At 33.7% G+C, this 21014-nt stretch overlaps 2 protein-coding genes across 2 annotated transcripts in view; both read left to right on the plus strand.

Annotated features, from left to right (window-relative positions):
• Positions 1-18696, plus strand: part of LOC136039453 (GATOR1 complex protein NPRL3-like) — a 146072-nt gene extending 127376 nt beyond the window's left edge. Inside the window, exon 14 of the mRNA XM_065723213.1 lies at positions 18498-18696. The gene's annotated coding sequence lies outside the window, so the exon portion shown is untranslated. The remainder of the gene's footprint in view (positions 1-18497) is intronic.
• A 660-nt stretch (positions 18697-19356) lies between these two features.
• LOC136039454 (zinc finger and BTB domain-containing protein 18-like) overlaps positions 19357-21014 on the plus strand; it is a 51609-nt gene continuing 49951 nt past the window's right edge. The window contains exon 1 of the mRNA XM_065723217.1: positions 19357-19485. The gene's annotated coding sequence lies outside the window, so the exon portion shown is untranslated. The remainder of the gene's footprint in view (positions 19486-21014) is intronic.

Raw genomic sequence — 21014 nt, forward strand, 5'->3', positions numbered from 1 at the left:
ATGAATGTAGTCGCTATTACAGGCCAGAACGGCCTTTTTGTGACTAATTGATATGTATATGATATAAAAGTTTTAAATAAAAATTTACCTACCTACCTTAACGAAACTTATATATTTAAATGCATTAAAATACAATTCTTTTGATGTAACTATTGTTATAAAAATTCCGCTTTTTAGAGTTTCGGTTACTATTGAGCCGGGTCGCTCCTTACTACAGTTCGTTACCACGAACTGTTTGATCAGCGTAACATCAACCAGGGAGAATTTTGCTCTTGTTGGCAGGTCTAGTGCTTGAAATAGACCTTACATTATAGTGAGAAACAGGTTCAACTGTTTTCATTATCTTCATTAGACTATGGTAAGTTAATTATACGTTTTAAGCTAAATTAAATAAATATTTGATACTTGGTCTAGGCTATCCCATAGAGCAGTGCCGAAGGGATTCAGACCTGTAGTGGTCGAAGAACCTAATATCTTGAGCATTGAATGGTATTACGTTTTTGTTGCTACTGAAACTAGTTCGAGTGGCGCCAAACACAGGGGGGGATTTACCCTTATCCCTTGACTTCAAAAATAAATTTTTATAAGTATAGAATTGAGGCAGTTGAGAAGAGAATGTGTTAAAAAACAATTCATAGACCTACTTCATAATGTGTTGAATAATTGGAGTTAACACATTTTTACTGCAGCTGCACTATAGTTTACCCACAACCACCCTGTAGTATGTAAATATATAACCCAAATTATATATTTCTCATGCATTTTGCCTTACGTCACTCTTGTTTCAACCCGTGAAATTTAATAAAAAATGCATTTAAACAAAAATTTAATAAAAAGATATTAAAGATAAATATTAGCACGTTTTTTTACAAAAGTAAACATTAGGGGTGTCATATGGCACTTCATGATTGCCTTCAAAGCTCAGAATTAGCAAATAAATATGGTTTTAGGGGTCCTGAATTGCCCCGGAAACGAAGTTTCAGTAAATCAGGTGGTGGTACAATAGTTCCAAATGAGACAGCGCAATAGTTTTTCAAAAATAAAGTGTTGGGCCCTGTTATTGATGTTCTAACTACAGAGATTGAAAGTTGGCTAGAAGAGAACAGTTCGGACGTTTTGAACAATTTAGGGCGTTATGCTATAGGTACAAAAGAAATGAACAAAGACTGTACAGTAAGCTTTTTGGGTAAATACTTTAAGCTCGATTTTGAACGCTGCATGCCTGTGTTACAGTGTTTTTACAGAATTGAGGATATAAAAAAAACAACTAAATATTAAGAAATAGCACCCGTTTTTGCTGAAAAACGCTTGAAATGTGTATTTCCTCTGATATTTGATCTATTTAAACTGTACTTCACTATTTCTATGAATTCTGCGTCGTGTGAAAGATCTCTTTCTTGTCTTCGTTAGTTGAAGATGGTATTGCCGCAATACCACGGGGTAAGAAAGATTATCTTCACTTGCACTTTTGGCAATTGAAAGAGAAATAAAAATTGGCCTTGATTAAGTGATAAAGCAATTTAATATAGAATAACATAGACGACTACAATTTTCGTAACAAGTCTGTGTGTATAATACGTTTATCTTATATATGCATTCGTCTAATTTTGACATATCATAAGGTTCATGGGTACTTGTCTATTATATAAAACACACTCAAGAAATGACGTTTGGTGACAATAAAATATGATAAAAAAAAACAGAATTCTTTATTTGCAAAATTGTAAATGCCATTTGTGAATTATTAATGTGAGAGTTTCGGCGTCGGCTGACCGTCTCAAAGAAAAATTAAAGTTCATTATTAGCGCGTGACCTAGTCCATTTTAGATCATCATTAATGCGATTGTTGAGGACACCAATTAGTTTTCTTTGACTAGTGATACAATATAATGTCTCACCATGGATGTTTAAATAAGTATTTCGGATTTGCAAAGGACCGAAGAACAGGCAATTATATTTTTCCAGGATAAGAGGTTGTGACATACCATGACTTTGTACTCTTGCGAGAAGCTAAATTTTTGGAAGTGTACCATTGCGTTCTGGACGCGTACTTCCAAGTTGTAGTTTTCACAATTTTGCTAATAAAGCATTCTATTTTCATCATATTTTGTTTTTTTTTATTAACCAAATTTCGCTTCTCGGGTGTTTTTTATATAATAGAAAAATACCGGTTCATGTTACAATATAATGTTAGACTTTAATAAAACTTGGAATTATCTTGTATTTTTGCTTCTGCTTTATGTGGCCCGCTTATTTCAATACTATTTATTAATAGTTATCAGCGAACGCACTACCTTAATCATTTTAATAAAAAGTCATAAATAATATTTTAACGAATCACACATAGTAAAAGTTTAGTACCACAAATTTAATCTTACCAAGTCAAAATTTGTTCAAAAATACGTGCTACTGAATAGCACAATACACGGGGCTGTTACAATTGTCCTTGATTTAACTATAAGATAGAGCATCTTGTACTGAGATGGGTGGCTGGGGAAGTGAAGAGGGAGATAGGTTCTGCAAAATTAGTGATGAAGTCTGCTGAAAAAAGCCGAATGTATTTTAAATACACCTTAGCCCACGCAAAAGCTTTATAAACTATACTACTGTCACCTGCAGCGACTCATTGCTGATAATCTGAGTAAAAGCTCGATCACCAGTACTTATAAACTATATAAAGCTTTATAAACTATATAAAACTTTATAAACTTTATAAACTTTTAGAAACTTTATAAAACTTATAAAGCTTTATAAACTATACTACTGTCACCTGCAGCGACTCATTGCTGATAATCTTAGTAAAAGCTTGATCACCAGTACTTATAAACTATATAAAGCTTTATAAACTATATAAAACTTTATAAACTTTATAAACTTTTAGAAACTTTATAAACTTTATAAAACTTATAAAGCTTTATAAACTATACTACTGTCACCTGCAGCGACTCATTGCTGATAATCTTAGTAAAAGCTTGATCACCAGTACTTATAAACTATATAAAGCTTTATAAACTATATAAAACTTTATAAACTTTATAAACTTTAAAATTTTTTAAAAACTTTATAAACTTTATAAAACTTATAAAGCTTTATAAACTATACTACTGTCACCTGCAGCGACTCATTGCTGATAATCTTAGTAAAAGCTTGATCACCAGTACTTATGAACTATATAAAGCTTTATAAACTATATAAAACTTTATAAACTTTATAAACTTTAAAAACTTTATAAACTTTATAAAACTTATAAAGCTTTATAAACTATACTACAGTCACCTGCAGTGACTCATTGCTGATAATCTTAGTAAAAGCTTGATCACCAGTACTTATAAACTATATAAAGCTTTATAAACTATATAAAACTTTATAAACTTTATAAACTTTTAGAAACTTTATAAAACTTATAAAGCTTTATAAACTATACTACTGTCACCTGCAGCGACTCATTGCTGATTATCTGAGTAAAAGCTCGATCACCAGTACTTATAAACTATATAAAGCTTTATAAACTACATAAAACTTTATAAACTTTATAAACTTTTAGAAACTTTATAAAACTTATAAAGCTTTATAAACTATACTACTGTCACCTGCAGCGACTCATTGCTGATAATCTTAGTAAAAGCTTGATCACCAGTACTTATAAACTATATAAAGCTTTATAAACTATATAAAACTTTATAAACTTTATAAACTTTTAGAAACTTTATAAACTTTATAAAACTTATAAAGCTTTATAAACTATACTACTGTCACCTGCAGCGACTCATTGCTGATAATCTGAGTAAAAGCTCGATCACCAGTACTTATAAACTATATAAAGCTTTATAAACTATATAAAACTTTATAAACTTTATAAACTTTTAGAAACTTTATAAAACTTATAAAGCTTTATAAACTATACTACTGTCACCTGCAGCGACTCATTGCTGATAATCTTAGTAAAAGCTTGATCACCAGTACTTATAAACTATATAAAGCTTTATAAACTATATAAAACTTTATAAACTTTATAAACTTTTAGAAACTTTATAAACTTTATAAAACTTATAAAGCTTTATAAACTATACTACTGTCACCTGCAGCGACTCATTGCTGATAATCTTAGTAAAAGCTTGATCACCAGTACTTATAAACTATATAAAGCTTTATAAACTATATAAAACTTTATAAACTTTATAAACTTTAAAATTTTTTAAAAACTTTATAAACTTTATAAAACTTATAAAGCTTTATAAACTATACTACTGTCACCTGCAGCGACTCATTGCTGATAATCTTAGTAAAAGCTTGATCACCAGTACTTATAAACTATATAAAGCTTTATAAACTATATAAAACTTTATAAACTTTATAAACTTTATAAACTTTAAAAACTTTATAAACTTTATAAAACTTATAAAGCTTTATAAACTATACTACTGTCACCTACAGCGACTCATTGCTGATAATCTTAGTAAAAGCTTGATCACCAGTACTTATAAACTATATAAAGCTTTATAAACTATATAAAACTTTATAAACTTTATAAACTTTTAGAAACTTTATAAACTTTATAAAACTTATAAAGCTTTATAAACTATACTACTGTCACCTGCAGCGACTCATTGCTGATAATCTGAGTAAAAGCTCGATCACCAGTACTTATAAACTATATAAAGCTTTATAAACTATATAAAACTTTATAAACTTTATAAACTTTTAGAAACTTTATAAAACTTATAAAGCTTTATAAACTATACTACTGTCACCTGCAGCGACTCATTGCTGATAATCTTAGTAAAAGCTTGATCACCAGTACTTATAAACTATATAAAGCTTTATAAACTATATAAAACTTTATAAACTTTATAAACTTTTAGAAACTTTATAAACTTTATAAAACTTATAAAGCTTTATAAACTATACTACTGTCACCTGCAGCGACTCATTGCTGATAATCTTAGTAAAAGCTTGATCACCAGTACTTATAAACTATATAAAGCTTTATAAACTATATAAAACTTTATAAACTTTATAAACTTTTAGAAACTTTATAAAACTTATAAAGCTTTATAAACTATACTACCGTCACCTGCAGCGACTCATTGCTGATAATCTTAGTAAAAGCTTGATCACCAGTACTTATAAACTATATAAAGCTTTATAAACTATATAAAACTTTATAAACTTTATAAACTTTTAGAAACTTTATAAACTTTATAAAACTTATAAAGCTTTATAAACTATACTACTGTCACCTGCAGCGACTCATTGCTGATAATCTTAGTAAAAGCTTGATCACCAGTACTTATAAACTATATAAAGCTTTATAAACTGTATAAAACTTTATAAACTTTATAAACTTTAAAATTTTTTAAAAACTTTATAAACTTTATAAAACTTATAAAGCTTTATAAACTATACTACTGTCACCTGCAACGACTCATTGCTGATAATCTTAGTAAAAGCTTGATCACCAGTACTTATAAACTATATAAAGCTTTATAAACTATATAAAACTTTATAAACTTTATAAACTTTATAAACTTTAAAAACTTTATAAACTTTATAAAACTTATAAAGCTTTATAAACTATACTACTGTCACCTACAGCGACTCATTGCTGATAATCTTAGTAAAAGCTTGATCACCAGTACTTATAAACTATATAAAGCTTTATAAACTATATAAAACTTTATAAACTTTATAAACTTTTAGAAACTTTATAAACTTTATAAAACTTATAAAGCTTTATAAACTATACTACTGTCACCTGCAGCGACTCATTGCTGATAATCTGAGTAAAAGCTCGATCACCAGTACTTATAAACTATATAAAGCTTTATAAACTATATAAAACTTTATAAACTTTATAAACTTTTAGAAACTTTATAAAACTTATAAAGCTTTATAAACTATACTACTGTCACCTGCAGCGACTCATTGCTGATAATCTTAGTAAAAGCTTGATCACCAGTACTTATAAACTATATAAAGCTTTATAAACTATATAAAACTTTATAAACTTTATAAACTTTTAGAAACTTTATAAACTTTATAAAACTTATAAAGCTTTATAAACTATACTACTGTCACCTGCAGCGACTCATTGCTGATAATCTTAGTAAAAGCTTGATCACCAGTACTTATAAACTATATAAAGCTTTATAAACTATATAAAACTTTATAAACTTTATAAACTTTAAAAATTTTCAAAAACTTTATAAACTTTATAAAACTTATAAAGCTTTATAAACTATACTACTGTCACCTGCAGCGACTCATTGCTGATAATCTTAGTAAAAGCTTGATCACCAGTACTTATAAACTATATAAAGCTTTATAAACTATATAAAACTTTATAAACTTTATAAACTTTATAAACTTTAAAAACTTTATAAACTTTATAAAACTTATAAAGCTTTATAAACTATACTACTGTCACCTACAGCGACTCATTGCTGATAATCTTAGTAAAAGCTTGATCACCAGTACTTATGAACTATATAAAGCTTTATAAACTATATAAAACTTTATAAACTTTATAAACTTTAAAAACTTTTAAAAACTTTATAAACTTTATAAAACTTATAAAGCTTTATAAACTATACTACTGTCACCTGCAGTGACTCATTGCTGATAATCTTAGTAAAAGCTTGATCACCAGTACTTATAAACTATATAAAGCTTTATAAACTATATAAAACTTTATAAACTTTATAAACTTTATAAACTTTATAAACTTTATAAACTTTTAAAAACTTTATAAACTTTATAAAACTTATAAAGCTTTATAAACTATACTACTGTCACCTGCAGCGACTCATTGCTAATAATCTTAGTAAAAGCTTGATCACCAGTACTTAATTTTATGTTTATTTAGTGTTTATTATGTATTGTGTAATAGTTTGAATTTAACCTAGTAGCATCTTCGGTAAATGGTAACTTTTCTTTAGTAGCGCTTGAACAAAATTCTCGCCCTCTAATAAAAATGATGACGCTACGCCCCTGGTTCTAGGGTCCTTTCCCCTTAGTAGTGAAGATTTCAGTGTAAAACTGAAGTTCATGTTAAGCGAAGAATTATTATAGACAAAAATTGGAAGGCCTTATTTGAGTGAGCTTATTTTTATACTTCACTGGTTAGGGCTTAACATTGCACAGTTGTACACCAGCTCCAGGGGAAGGCTAGTGGGGGATTTTTGAAAGGAAAACCCAAAAAGTACATTTTAGTGCGCAAATTTATAATTTTTCCAAAATGTTTTTTGGACCTATGTAGAGGAAGGGTTTTTTAAGTTAGGTGTTCAAGAACAGGTGCTGACGAATCAGAAGCTTTTTATTTCTGAATGGTTTTGGGCATAAAATGGAATATCGTTTATATTTTGAACTGTGAGGGGGTGGAAGGGGATGGGGATGGAAAAACACGAAGATTAAAGATTGTCAAAACAATCTTTAATCACTAAATCTTGACAATCTCTTTAGGACCCAACTAAAAATGTTTTCAGGACTCAAGTATTTCCAGGGGTGACCATGTCGAAACAACAGTCTTCAAAACAAAGTGAAGGTTCACTCAAACGTCTTTTTTTTTTATTCTTGTGTTGTTATCATAGAAAACAAAAAGATCTGCTGTTAATACTGGCCGACAACACATCTCAGAATCTAGCAGCAACAAAAAAAAATCGCGTCTCAATACACTACCATTTCGCCCTTTTTGTGCTGAACTGTGACGGTATTGACCCAATTCAGGCCAATATGTCATAGATCCGAATTATCAGATAATAATTGGGCACAGGCACGGGTATATCTAGGGGACCGGATGGGTCCTGCCTCCCCCTACCCCAAAAAAGATTTTTCTGGCGCCCCCTTTTCAGTTTTTTTCTTTTTTCACTCTTTTTTATAATAAATTTCCCAATTTGGTCAATTACCGGCACCTTTGTCAAATTGACCCCCCAAGATTTTGCCCATTGGCGCCCTTGTCACACTGGGCCCCCAAGATTTTGCTCTAGATCCGCCCCTGGGCATAGGGTATCGAAAAGGTCTCTAAGGACGGGTATACACTTCCATCAAATTCTTTGTCATGAAGGTAAAGCACAAAGTGTGACTTTAAAACAAACATCGAATACTATAATCATGGAGGGAATACTGCTCCCCACTTTGCGCTAAAGTTGTAAATTTGTAAAGAGTTGTAAAGAATATAGGAAATTAAGTCTATTGGCAGTTGTAAGTGTTTTATTTACTTAACGGCTTTCAGACATTTGGACTGGAAAGCAATGTTTACTCTGTAAAGGAACTACACCAATATGCATTTAAACATGTTCTAAGTACTGTATTGAAAATTTTAATAATCAGGGAAATTAAGGAGTAACACCCTTCACATTTATGGTAAAATCTTCATATTATTTTTTTTCTTCATATTTAGTTTTTATGCTAATATTTACTTTGATTTAAATGTTTTTATTTCATTTTCAGTCAAATCAGTGATTTTCACAGAAAAACCGGTCTCGACAGTTTTGCCAGGTTATGTTTAGAACAGAAAGTAAAAAACTAAGCATGGTCTAATCGCTTTCACGTTCTTGAAAAACTAGTTTTTTTTCTAATATCCACAGTTTTTATTGAAGGAAAAACAACAAAAAAAGGGGAGTGTAAAAAAAACCTTAAAATAAGGGACAATGAAAAGGGTCCTAAAAACAAGTAGTTTGATTGAAAACACTATGGCAAAATCGAGCAACCACTAATCATCGAAATTGATTCAACAGGTTACCGCCATTGGGATTTACAAACTTAGTGAGAATTATTTTGTCACTACTGTGTAGAAGACGGTACCTACTTAAAATGACTTAGTTCGCCGCATTTCGAGGCCCGCACCTATATTTCGATTCATCGCGGAGGGGAGGATTTCTCAAGCCAAAAGAATATGCTTATGTATTTTTGAACATTAAATAACTGAAAATACGCTTTTATTTTGTAACTCTATTTACTTTTTAATGTTTGACTTAAAATCTCGCCCCCTCGGGCACAGCTTTGTGTATTTTATTTCAAATAGTAATTTGGGTAGACCTTTAGAACATTCTTGTATGTACTATTTTCGATTTGGATTGTTCTTGTGGATAAGGTAATGTTAATTAGTCTGAAAACAATAAAATGTGTCAGATTAGTAGTTTTACCTTTTGACAGCTAATTTTATTGGTATAAAGGGTATTTAAACTATTAAGAAACACTCGATAATTTGGATTGCGAACGTTAAACATTACCCGCTTTTCATGATTATAATACCAGACCATTAGCTTCGGCACGCTGGGAAAATACATAGTAGCTATATTTTAATTAAATATTGGGTTGATATTTTGGTTAGGTTAGGTTAAAATAAAATAGTTTAGGCTACGTATTTAATATATGCTGTGTTGTACAGAGAAATAAAGCATTTTGTTTTATCTATTCTGAAAGTTTGACTTTCTCGCAACTCTACTTCTTAAAAAAAAACTTCAGCGTAAAGAGCGGGGCGTTAAGAATGGGACAGCCCCTTTCAACTACGGAATAATTTCTGTTCGTTTTTTTCTTAAGGTTGCTCCTAACTTTCAGTTTTAAAAACAATTGATTTAGTTTATGAACGTTTTTGTTCGATCTACTTTTTTGGCTAAATGGCTTTCTTAAAATTTTGATAGGGCGATCTTAAAAACGGGTGGTGGAGGAGGCCAAGTAGCCCTCCAGCTTTCTGGCTTCTTAAAAAGGGCCCTAGAACTTTTAATTTTATTTATACACGTTTTTAATAGTAATAAATATACGTAACTTGCGAATTAACTTACGTAATGAACTTCATTATTTTTATGATTTATTAGGTATGTGAAGTGGTTTGCCTCCTTATCAGTACCTAGCACTTTACGCTAAAGTTTTAATTTTGGTCTAATTTTTTAAGAATGACCCCTGAATCACAGAGGCTGTTTAATTAGAATAAATAGCTCTTTTGAAATTACTAAAAATATTTTGGCGTAAAGAGCGAGGCATTGAGGAGGAACGAACCCACTCATATACGTAATAATTTCTGTTTGTTTTAAGTTTTAATGTTGCTCCTTAGTTTTGGTTGAAAAAAAAACTTGTCTTTTAATTTAATTCCTGATTGTTTCTTAAATAATACTGGAAAATCCAGCGCCTCCCTCATGAAAAATCTCTTACCCCATGAAAAATTCCTCCAGGGAGGGATCTCCCTTTTAACCCACTCCTCCTAACCTCCCACCAGAAAAAATCCCTCTAATCTGTGTATTTCCTAATAACCAACACAGTATGTAAACAATGGGCAAATTTTCCATTTTTTCATTCTCAGTTTAACCCAGTTAAACTCATTTTCACATTTGTTATTGTTTTGAAATTTCTCATTTAATTTATTTTTGAGCTTTGTTTTTATGTGGTAGCTTTAGTGTTTTATTCATTGTTTTATAAGAATTGTTCTTTCTTTATGGCACTTGGTATCCACAAACTGACATATAGCGATTGCGTATTCTGTCGGTTGGTTGGTCTGTCTATCTGTCCTGATTTTGCTAGTTTAGGCATTTCCAGGTAAGCTAGGACCATGAAATTTGGCAGGCGTATCAGGACCCAGACCAGATTAAATTAAAAATTGTCTTTTCCCCGATACAATTATCTGGGTAGGGGGGAGTGGGGGTACGGTAAATCGAAAGAATTTGAAAAAATGGGGCATTTTTAACTTACGAACGGGTGATCAGATCTTACTGAAATTTTGTGTTTGGAAGGATATCGTGTCTCAGAGCTTTTATTTCAAATCCTGACTGGATCTGGTGACATTTGGGGGAGTTGAGGCGGGGGACCTAAAATCTTGGAAAACGCCTAGAGTGGAGGGATCAGGATGAAACTTGGTGGAAAAATTAAGTACAAGCCCTACATAGGTGACTGACATAACTGGAATGGATCCACTCTCTTTGGGAGAGTTGGGGGAGGGGGGATAATTCTGAAACATTAGAAAAAATGAGGTATTTTTAACTTACGAAGGAGTGATCGGATCTGAATGAAATTTGATGTTTGGAAGGATATCGTGTCTCAGAGCTCTTATTTTAAATCCCGACTGGATCCAGTGTCATTGGGGGGGGCGGAGATCTTGGAAAACGGTTAAAGGGGAGAGATCAGGATGAGACTTGGTGTGGAGAATAAGTCCAAGATACGTGACTGAAATAACCAGACAGGATCCACTCTCTTTGGTGGAGTTGGGGGGGAGGAGTATTTCGTAAAAAGTCTAATTTCGGAAAAATTAGAAAAAATGAGGTATTTGTAACTTGGAAACGGGCGATCAGATCTTGACGAAATTAGATATTTAGAGGGATCTTACGCTTTAGAAATCCCGATCAGATCTGGTGATATTGAGGTGAGTTGAAGGGGAAAACCAGAATTCTTGGAAAACGTGAAAATCGAGGTATCTTACGAATGGGTGATAGTATCTTAATTAAACTTTATACATAGAAGTATCATATGTCTCAGATGCTCCATTTTCAATTCGAATCGGATCCAGAGAGACAAAGGACTGGAGGGGGGAAACAGAAATCTTTGAAACCGGAAATCCTGGAAAACGCTTAGAGTGGAGAGATCAGGATGAAACTGGATGGTAAAAATAAGCACAAGTTCTAGATGCATGATTGACATAATTGGAACGGATCCGTTCTCTTTGGGGCAGCTGGGGGTTGTTAAGTTGGAAAAATTAGAAAAATTTAACCTAAGAACGGGTGACCGGATCTTAATAAAATTTTATACTTTGAAGGAACTCATGTCTCAGAGCTCTTATTTCATATCCCGATCAGATCCGTTGACATTGGGGGGTGTTTGAGGGGGAAACCGGAAATCTTGGGAAAGGCTTAGAGTGGAGAGATCGGGATGAAACTTGATGGGCAGAATAAGAAAATGTTGTAGATACGTGATTGACGTAACTCGACTGGATCCGCTCTCTTTGGAGGAGTTAGGAGGTGGTGTTCAGTTGCTTTGGCGAGTTTGGTGCTTCTGGACGTGCTAGGGCGATAAAAATTGGTAGGCGTGTCAGGGAGCTGCACAAATTGACCTGATAAAGTTGTTCTCTCCGATTCCACCATTTGGGGGCTGAAAGGAGAAAAATTGAGGTATTTCTAACTTACGAATGGTTGATCGGATCTAAATCAATTTTGATATTTAGAAGAACCTTTTGACTCAGAGCTCTTATTTTAGATCCCGGCCTGCATTAAGCCTCTGACTTTCCTTTTAAATCAATCTATTGATTCTTAGAACTTTGCTAGAGCTCATACGATATGAGCTCTCGGCTCTTCCAACCTCGTCACAAGTGCCATATGAGCTCTTAGAACTTGTTATATTTTCCATTACGTTCCTTATTTTTCTGGAAAAACGTTAAAGCCTAAATTTAGCATATATGAATCACTACAAAGTCATTAAATTAGACATTCGCGCTGGACAAACCTTCGGGGCTTCATTCCTTGAAACCTCTAGATTTATAAGATTCTCTCCATCATTGCTGACATTTTTCACATATTCCTTTTTTTTAAATTTACTCCATTGCTCACAAAACTCGTGAAATAAATTATTATACTTTACTTGCTTTAAATATGAAAATGAATTTTATAAGACCCAGACGTTAAAGACCGTTGTCTCAAGTAATGGTATTTTGTATCCTATTAGAAAGAAGAAAATAAAGTTCAAATATTTAATTTTGGAGCTCTGTACAGTTTTGGAGGTTTGAAATTTCAGATCCTGGAGAATATTCGAGCTAAAATCTCGCAAAAACACTAACAGAGCACATATTCACTATTGTTGTGAGTTTTATTTTATATATTAATTCTGTGTGATTATAGCCATACGCATGAATTCTTGGGGGGGATAGTTCAAGTTTAAGCACCTTATTGACGTTCAAAGTTCGAAAGTATAAAAAAGAAAAAAAGAAAAAAACTGACCACATTCAATTTGAAACAAATGCAAACATAAATACTGACGAAAACACATATAACTAAGGTATTCTTATAATATTTCACTATGTTTCTCTATCAACATCACACATTTAAGCATAAACAAGCAAGATATTTTTTTAACTGGGGAAATTGTCAAAATTATCTCAATGTGGAAAATAATAAAAATTAGAAAATACACTACAGAACTAGAAAAAACATGCAATTGTAGTAAAATGGTAAGTTTAAGAAAATCTCAGGGTACACGCTGTGAGAAATCAACATACCTTCTGAATTAAAGCTGTGTTATTTTGATTCGTTATCACAATGGAATGTTTCACATCACATTGTTTTACCACTGATGACGGAAAATATGGGAGAAACCCCAGGACCTTCCCCACCGCCACCCCCCTTGCGTACACCCTTGGGATACCCCTTAATAACTCTTTTAATGTGTAATTGAACAGGCTTCGCACCCAATTTTCTTAATATATTACTATTCGTTAGGCCTAACATCCTGAAGGTTATTAGCTTTCATTTTTGGTTCGTCTCCACCAGGCAGAGCATTTTAAAACTGCTTTCTCTTCTTTTGCAATAGCTAAAAACAGACCACTGTTTAGAGTTATTTTAGCTTAGGAAAGGTTAAGCCCCCTGAGTATTGATCAGGATTCCCGTGGATTCCCGTGGTGAACTAGTCACTTGAACAATGAAATTTTTATCTTCATATTTATCAACAAAGCTCTGCATTTATGTAGATGCTTTCTGTTTAAAAAAGTTTAATAGGTTTTTATGTGAAGATATTTTCCATTGGTATCAGTATTTTTTTTATTATTATTATTATCATTATTGTCCCTGTTCTTGGAAATCTAACCGAATAGGAAATATACTAAAATTAACAAACAACTATTTAAAATAATTCAATGAAATCATGGATGAAACCATGGATGCCACTTAGGGTGGGAGAATACTATTACCGATAAAACTTTGGATACCTTTTTCGGCATTTTTATTTTGAAACTGAAAAAGGAAAAAAGTACCCAGCTAGATTTTTAAGAATATCTTTGTTTGTATATTCATTCAGATAAGTTTGAAAATATTCTTTCCCATGCCCCTTCATTTTCATGAATTAACACACCTGGAATAAAGTTGGATTAAACTGGAAGAAGCTATACAAATCCTGAGAATAAAGCAACGAGCTCTGTGTTTATTAGATAAATAAAAAAAAAACCAGTTTTTCTTTAACTGAAAGTAAGGAGTGACATTAAAACTTAAAATGAACAGAAATTACTCCGTATATTAAATGGGTTGTCCCCTCCGCAATCCCTCGCTCTTTACGATAAAGCTTTTAATTGATTTAAAAAGTAAAATTGTGGCAAAGAGTCAAACTTTAGCGTAGAGAGCGAGGGATTGCGGAGGGGAAAACCCATTTCATATACGGAGTACTTTCTGTTCGTTTTAAGTTTTAATGTCGCTCCTTACTTTCAGTTAAAAAAACTAGCTTTTTTATTTAATTTATGAACATTTTTGAATTAATGCATGTTTGATTTTGGCTCTCCGCACATAAATTATTCAAATGAAATTTGTACATTAATTCTTTTTTTTTGGCTAAATGGCTTTCTCTTAGTTTAGATCTGACGATTTTGAGAAATAAGGGATGGGGAAGGAGGCCTAGTTGCCCTCCAATTTGTCGGTTACTTAAAAAGGCAACTAGAACTTTTAATTTTTAACGAACGTTTTTATTAGTAAAAAATATACGTAACTTAAGAATTAACTTACGCAACAAACTTTTATATTCTTATATTTTTATTATGTATACGAGGGGGTTTGTACCCTCGTTAATACCTCGCTCTTTACACTAAATCGTAAGTTTTGTCCCAATGCTTTAAGAATGACCCCTGAATCAGAAAGGCCGTAGAATAAATAGTTGAACTTACTAAAAATACTTTAGCATAAAGAGCGAGGTATTTATCTCCTCCTAAATACCTCGCTCTTTATGCTAAAACGTTTTTATAGCCCCTCATAGGCATAATAATCTCTGTTCGTTTTAAGTTTCAATGCTACTCCATACTTTCAATAGAAAAAAAATTTTCAGGTTTATTTTTTCATTGTTTTTTATGGTAATGCTAGAAAATACTGCGCCCTTTTCATTGAATTTTTCTTCCTCCATGACATATTCCTCCAAGAAAAGATCCTCCCACATAGCCCCCTCCCCTCAACCCCACCCCCAAACCAAAAAATCCCCCTGAAAACGTTTGTACACTTCCCAATAACCATCACTATATTTAAACACTGGTCAAAGTTTGTAAATTGCAGCCCCTCCCCGAGGGATTTTGGGGGAGTAAGTCATTCCCAAAGACATAGTTATTATGGTTTCAACTGTGCGGAACAAAATGGCTATCTCAAAATTTTGATCCGTTGACTTTGGGAAAAAATGAGCGTGGGAGGGGGCCTAGGTGCCCTCCATTTTTTAGTCAATTAAAAAGGGCACTAGAACTTTTCATTTCCGTTAGAATGAGCCGTCATGAGACATTCTAAGACCACTTGGTCGATATGATGACCCCTGGGAAAAAAAACCAACAAAATAACACGCACCCGTGATTTGTCTTCTGGCAAAAAATACGAAATTCCACATTTCAAGGAGGCACACTCGTGCCTCTTTAAAGAGGCGAACCACGACAATGTTAAGCGATCTTCGCTAAACAGTGGTCACAGAGATCGTTCCAGTGGTCGCAGAGGGATGGGAAGGGGTGCATTTCGTAGCCCGAGCTCCAAGTAAGAAACCTGCCAAATTTCATCCCCCTCCGACTTTTCCTTCATGGGGAAAATCTGGCCGAAAGTTTCGACCCCCCAACCCCAGCCCCCCTTTAACGTTGTCCGATCGGGCTGAAATTCACAAGTTAAGGTCCCCTAGGGCCCAGGAGCTTATCCGCGAAATTTCAGCTCGATCCGATAACTCCTTCCCTGTTTTCCAGAAACCACGCATAGCCACTTATTGTTCATTTTCTTTTTTTTGGCACGCCTACAAGTCACAGCCGACATCGGATTTGGGTGTACGAAGACTCATTCGACGCGGAATTCTCCGAGTAATTTTCCTGGAAAGTTTCGTCGGAAAATCTTAACCCCCCGATTTTCTAGCTTAGAAAAACCCATTTCCCCATAAGAGCCCATGTTAATTTTTGAAATTCTTAAAAGTTATTTAAAAGTTATATTTATACACATGCTGGTATTTCGACTTCAAACATGCCCGGTTAGCTCAGTTGGTAGAGCGTGGGACTTTTAATCCTAAGGTCAAGGGTTCAAGTCCCTTATCGGGAGGTTTTTTTTCACAAAATATGAAAAAACTTCGTTTTTTTAAAGAGTTAAAGAGGCTGCGTCCCAAAGTCGAACCTTAAAACGTACAGGAATTAGGAGAGGCAGTCCTAATTCCTGTTCGAGGAGTACAGGAATTATTAAATTATATCCACCATGGATTGTAGAAAAACGTACAGAAATAATATGAAAAAAACTTCGTTTTCTTAAAGAGTTAAAGAGGCTGCGTCCCAAAGTCGAACCTTAAAACGTACAGGAATTAGGAGAGGCAGTTGGGGGGCTGCCGCCCCCCAAACCCCCCGCTTTTACAGACTCTTTTGTACAGGCTTTTTGTTGTGGGGGGCTCCCGCCCCCCTAACCCCACGCTCTTGGCTTCGGAAAGGCCCTCTTTTAATTAACAAAAAATTGAAATGAATGAATAATGGAATAACTTCGAAAATGTTAAACACAAGAGGACGGGAGAACCGTTGCGCCGAAACTAGTAATTAGTAACAATGAAGTCCCCCCACAACAAAAAACCTGTACAAAAGAGTCTTTAAAAGCGGGGGGTTTGGGGGGCGGCAGCCACCCAACTGCCTCTCCTAATTCCTGTACGTTTTAAGGTTCGACTTTGGGACGCAGCCTCTTTAACTCTTTAAGAAAACGAAGTTTTTTTCATATTATTTGTAGATAGGAGCTTGAAATTTTTGCTCTTGGGTTCTCTGATACGCCAAATGCGATGGTGTGATTTTCTTTAAGATTCTATGAATTTTAGGGGGTGTTGCCCCAATTTACCAAAATAAGGCAAATTTTCCCAGGCTCGTAACTTTTGATAACAAAACTAAATTTGATGAAACTTATATATTTAGAATCAGCATGAAAATTCGATTCTTTTGATGTATCTTTTAGCATTTAAATTCCGTTTTTTAGAATTTCGTTTACTGTTGAGCCGGTTCGCTCCTTACTACAGTTCGTCACCACGAACTGTTTGATAATAGTCAGCTCGCAACGGGAGTCCAAATTCAATTTTTTGTCATTTATCCATGGAAACTGAAAACGTGGAAGTCAGGCGTGTACGCAGGAATTTTTTCAAGGGGATACTTAAGAAATATTAGGCTGCCTGTGTTTAGGTAAAACTGTAAGATTTGAGAAGGGGTGGTACTAGGAATGGATACAGACATTTTTTTTTCAATTTTTAAGTAACCAAAAGAATTGGAGAGTAACTAGAGATTGACCAGAACGAAGTCAGAGATGCTTAAAAGTTCATTCAAACAGAAATTAAATTTGCTTTTGCCGTTTTTTAAGTGACCAAAAAGTTGGAGGGCAGGTAGCCCCCCTCCCCAAAAGCCCCTCTTCCTCAAAGTCGTCCAGTCAAAATTTTTAGATATCTATTTTATTCAACATAGTTCAAAAGTCCAATAACTATGGTTTTTGCGATGATATGACCCTCCATAGCCCCTGAGAAAAGGGCTGTAGGCTGTATCAGTATCGGGTGTTTTTCCCGATCTCGGTTTTCCAAAACTTGATGGATTTTGAAGTGAGAATTTTTTTTCGGATTTTAGGGTGGAATTTTGTTGGGGAAGGATTTTTCGTGGTAAGGGCTGCCATCTGACACTGATTTAGCAATGATGATGGATCTTTCGCTAGATCTTAATAGTAAATGTTCATTCGGAAAAAAATTATGTTTATTTGGAAAAAAATTAATTGAAAGAAAACAAAGCTTTTCTGAGGGAAGTAAAAAGTGAAGTCGGTATTGGGCGCATTGGTATCGCGCGTATCAGTGTCGGGCGTATCGGTATTCGGCGTTGTTTTTTGTGATTTTTTTTTCAATCAATGTTTGTACTTTCTATAGGTTTTTTTTATTTATTATTAAAAAGGCCAACGATTAATTTCAAAAAAGGAAGTTTTTCTGAGGCAAGTAAAAAGCGAAGTTGAAATTCAAAACGAACACAAATTATAACTTCACAGCCTATCTAACATACCAACAAAACTAGAGCAAATAAACTAGCTAATGATATTTCCCTATGTTTGTAGGATTATAGAAACTAGCGCTTCACTGAAAACACAAAAGCCTAGTATAAAAAAGAAGAATATAGATTTAGGATCCAAAAGTGAGTATATAGTCTCACAAGAACAAATTAATCTATAACGCTTTTATAGTCGTACACGAGCTGTAATATCATTTACGTTCAGTTTACAATTAAAATTATCAGTTATGAAATTTTGCGAGTTGTTGTCGTAGTAGTATCAAAATTAGTTAACTTCAAACTTGTCTATAAAATAATAATAAAGTTTCCTTTTCAGATCCAAAACGACATTCAATTATGGGATTGAACACATTGTGCGTGAGGCTAAATTAAACGAAAAACAAATCAAGCAGCAATCCTAAAATCCATTAGTTTTATACGGTTAATAGTGTCCTTAAATGGTTTATTTTTACTGTACCATAACTTCTATATTGTTTTGTGTTTTCAGTAAAGCGGTAGTTTTCTATAATCCTACAAACAAAGAGAAATATTACCAGTTAGTTTATTTGAACTAGTTTAATCTATATATACTCGATAGGCTATTGGTAGGCTGTGAACTAATATTTTTTGTTCATTTAAAGTTTCAACTTCGCTCTTTACTTCCCTCAGAAAAACTGTTTTAAAATTAATCTACAGGCAATATTCAACTTCTCTATTGAGGTTATACAGTTTGAGATAACCCCAGACAACTTTAGAGTGGGAGGGTTCTTATCGTGTTGACTCCTCTCAGTTATTGCATTATTATGTTTATCCCCAAGTTTCTACTGATTTGACTCTTGTGCGTTTGTTTCTTTTCGTTTTAGCCTTAATTCTTGTCTCATTTGTTTCACGATCAATATCCTATTATTTTCTCACATGAAAGCATTTAATAACCAGATAAATGCTGCATTAGAAAAGCTGCTATTTCGACCTTACATTTAATAATTACTGTTCTTGTAGCATATGGTAATTAATAGATATAGGCCCTTATGTTCAAACCATCTAAATGTAAAGGTTACTCTGTGGCTTTGAACGTGACCTACTGACTTGCCTAATCACATATGTTCAAAAAAATATTTGGCCTTCTCTTTTGTCCTTAAACAAATTATCCGTCAATTTACTCTTTTTCCGAGCGGGTAACTATTTCACTTTCTTCTTCATAACGCCTCGCTCACCTCTATAGTACGGTGCTGGGCGGAGACTCTTACTTTCGGCGGTACGGGTGCTTGCTTCTTTTTGGAGGTTTTTGCCGCCGGGGTTCAAGGCAAAGAGGGACAGTGCTGGACGTAAGGACTACGCCTCTAGGAAACTATTCTTAGTCTTTTTTAAGTTGTGCTTTAGCATTTGCCAAGTCCCCGACTATTTTGACAGTGTGAATATTCTTTGCATGTCTCTTCTCTTCGAGAAATATGCTTTGATCTGTCGGAAAAATAAATTACGCACGCTTTAGTTTGAGTGCTAGTGACGCACTGAGTCATCGTGGATTAATAATTATTAAGGATACTTTATACCAAACAGTCAAGGTGAGTCATTAACCAGGGTATTGGGGGGTTATTTGAACCTCTCAGAAGCTAATCTGACCACGTCCACTCTTTATATCTTCGAGATTGCGCCGCCAAATAATTTCACTGGGGAATTTTTTTTTTTAATTAAAGGTCAATTCCGTAAAAACAAGGTCATCAAAGGTCAGGACTCTCTAGAGGGAGAGGGAGTGGAGGTAGGTACTTCAAAATACCTTCCCGGGCAATACTTTAGCCTGTAGACCCATCCCTGAAAGCTTCATTTTCCTAACCTAACCCCTTTCCGAGATAACAAGAAGTCACTAAACTAGAATTTTACCAAATTTGAGGCATTTCTGGTGTTCAGTTTTCAGTTTTCAGCTTCAGTCAGTTTATTAAGAGAAAATAAAGGAAAAATACAAAGCTTTAGACCACCACAAAGGCTCTTTGGCCTAAAAAACAATTCCCCTGATAGCCCATGGGTATACATGCTAGGCCACAATCTTATGTGCCCCTCAATTTGAAGAGACCCTTCCTCCAGTAGCGGTTTAGGCCTCGTAATCTAGGGGCATGTGTACCATAGGAATGTAAAAAAAAACGAATTTAATGGCATACAAACTGGCTGCCCAGGAACCCCTGCCATGACCTAGAACCGACATTAACCTCATAGCCTAACAAACTGGTACCCCTCCTCCAGTCCTCGTCCAAAAAAGGTATTTGAGTGACATTCACATTATAAGAGAAATTTATAATAGGCCTACTCAGCCGTTAATGTGATAGAACTTGGTGCTATGATTTCAATTGTATAGCTTCAGACTTTTTTTTACAACACGTATTTGATTGAAAAAGTTGTTTACATCAATATTTACTTTGATTGAAATATGACTGTAAAAAACTGTTTTTGTTGACCCTCTCTCCTGGACCAAGATAAGGCCCTCTCACATTGAAATTTAAAATTTCCGGTTAACTCACTGATAAGATAGCTAAGAAATAGACATAGGCTACCTATTGAATCAGAAAATTATCCTGAATCCAAGTATATAATGTTCATTTGCCTTATGAATAACTTTACCCCCTCCCCCCCATAATGTGCACTATACTTTGAGTTGCATACATACTCTGAATTTGAAGTTGACGTAACAGTTTGTCAAAATAATAGATAGTTTATTGCATCGGGGTATATATTTTCACATTAGGAGAGGGGTGAGGCTTAAGTTCATTCCCAACGTAAATGAATGGTATATGTGGATACAGGATGAAATTCTAGCTCTAAAGATGTGTCTATTTCTTAGCTATCTAATTAGTGAGTCAGTCAA

The sequence above is a fragment of the Artemia franciscana genome, chromosome 19 (assembly GCF_032884065.1).
Source record: "Artemia franciscana chromosome 19, ASM3288406v1, whole genome shotgun sequence".
Taxonomy (NCBI): domain Eukaryota; kingdom Metazoa; phylum Arthropoda; class Branchiopoda; order Anostraca; family Artemiidae; genus Artemia; species Artemia franciscana.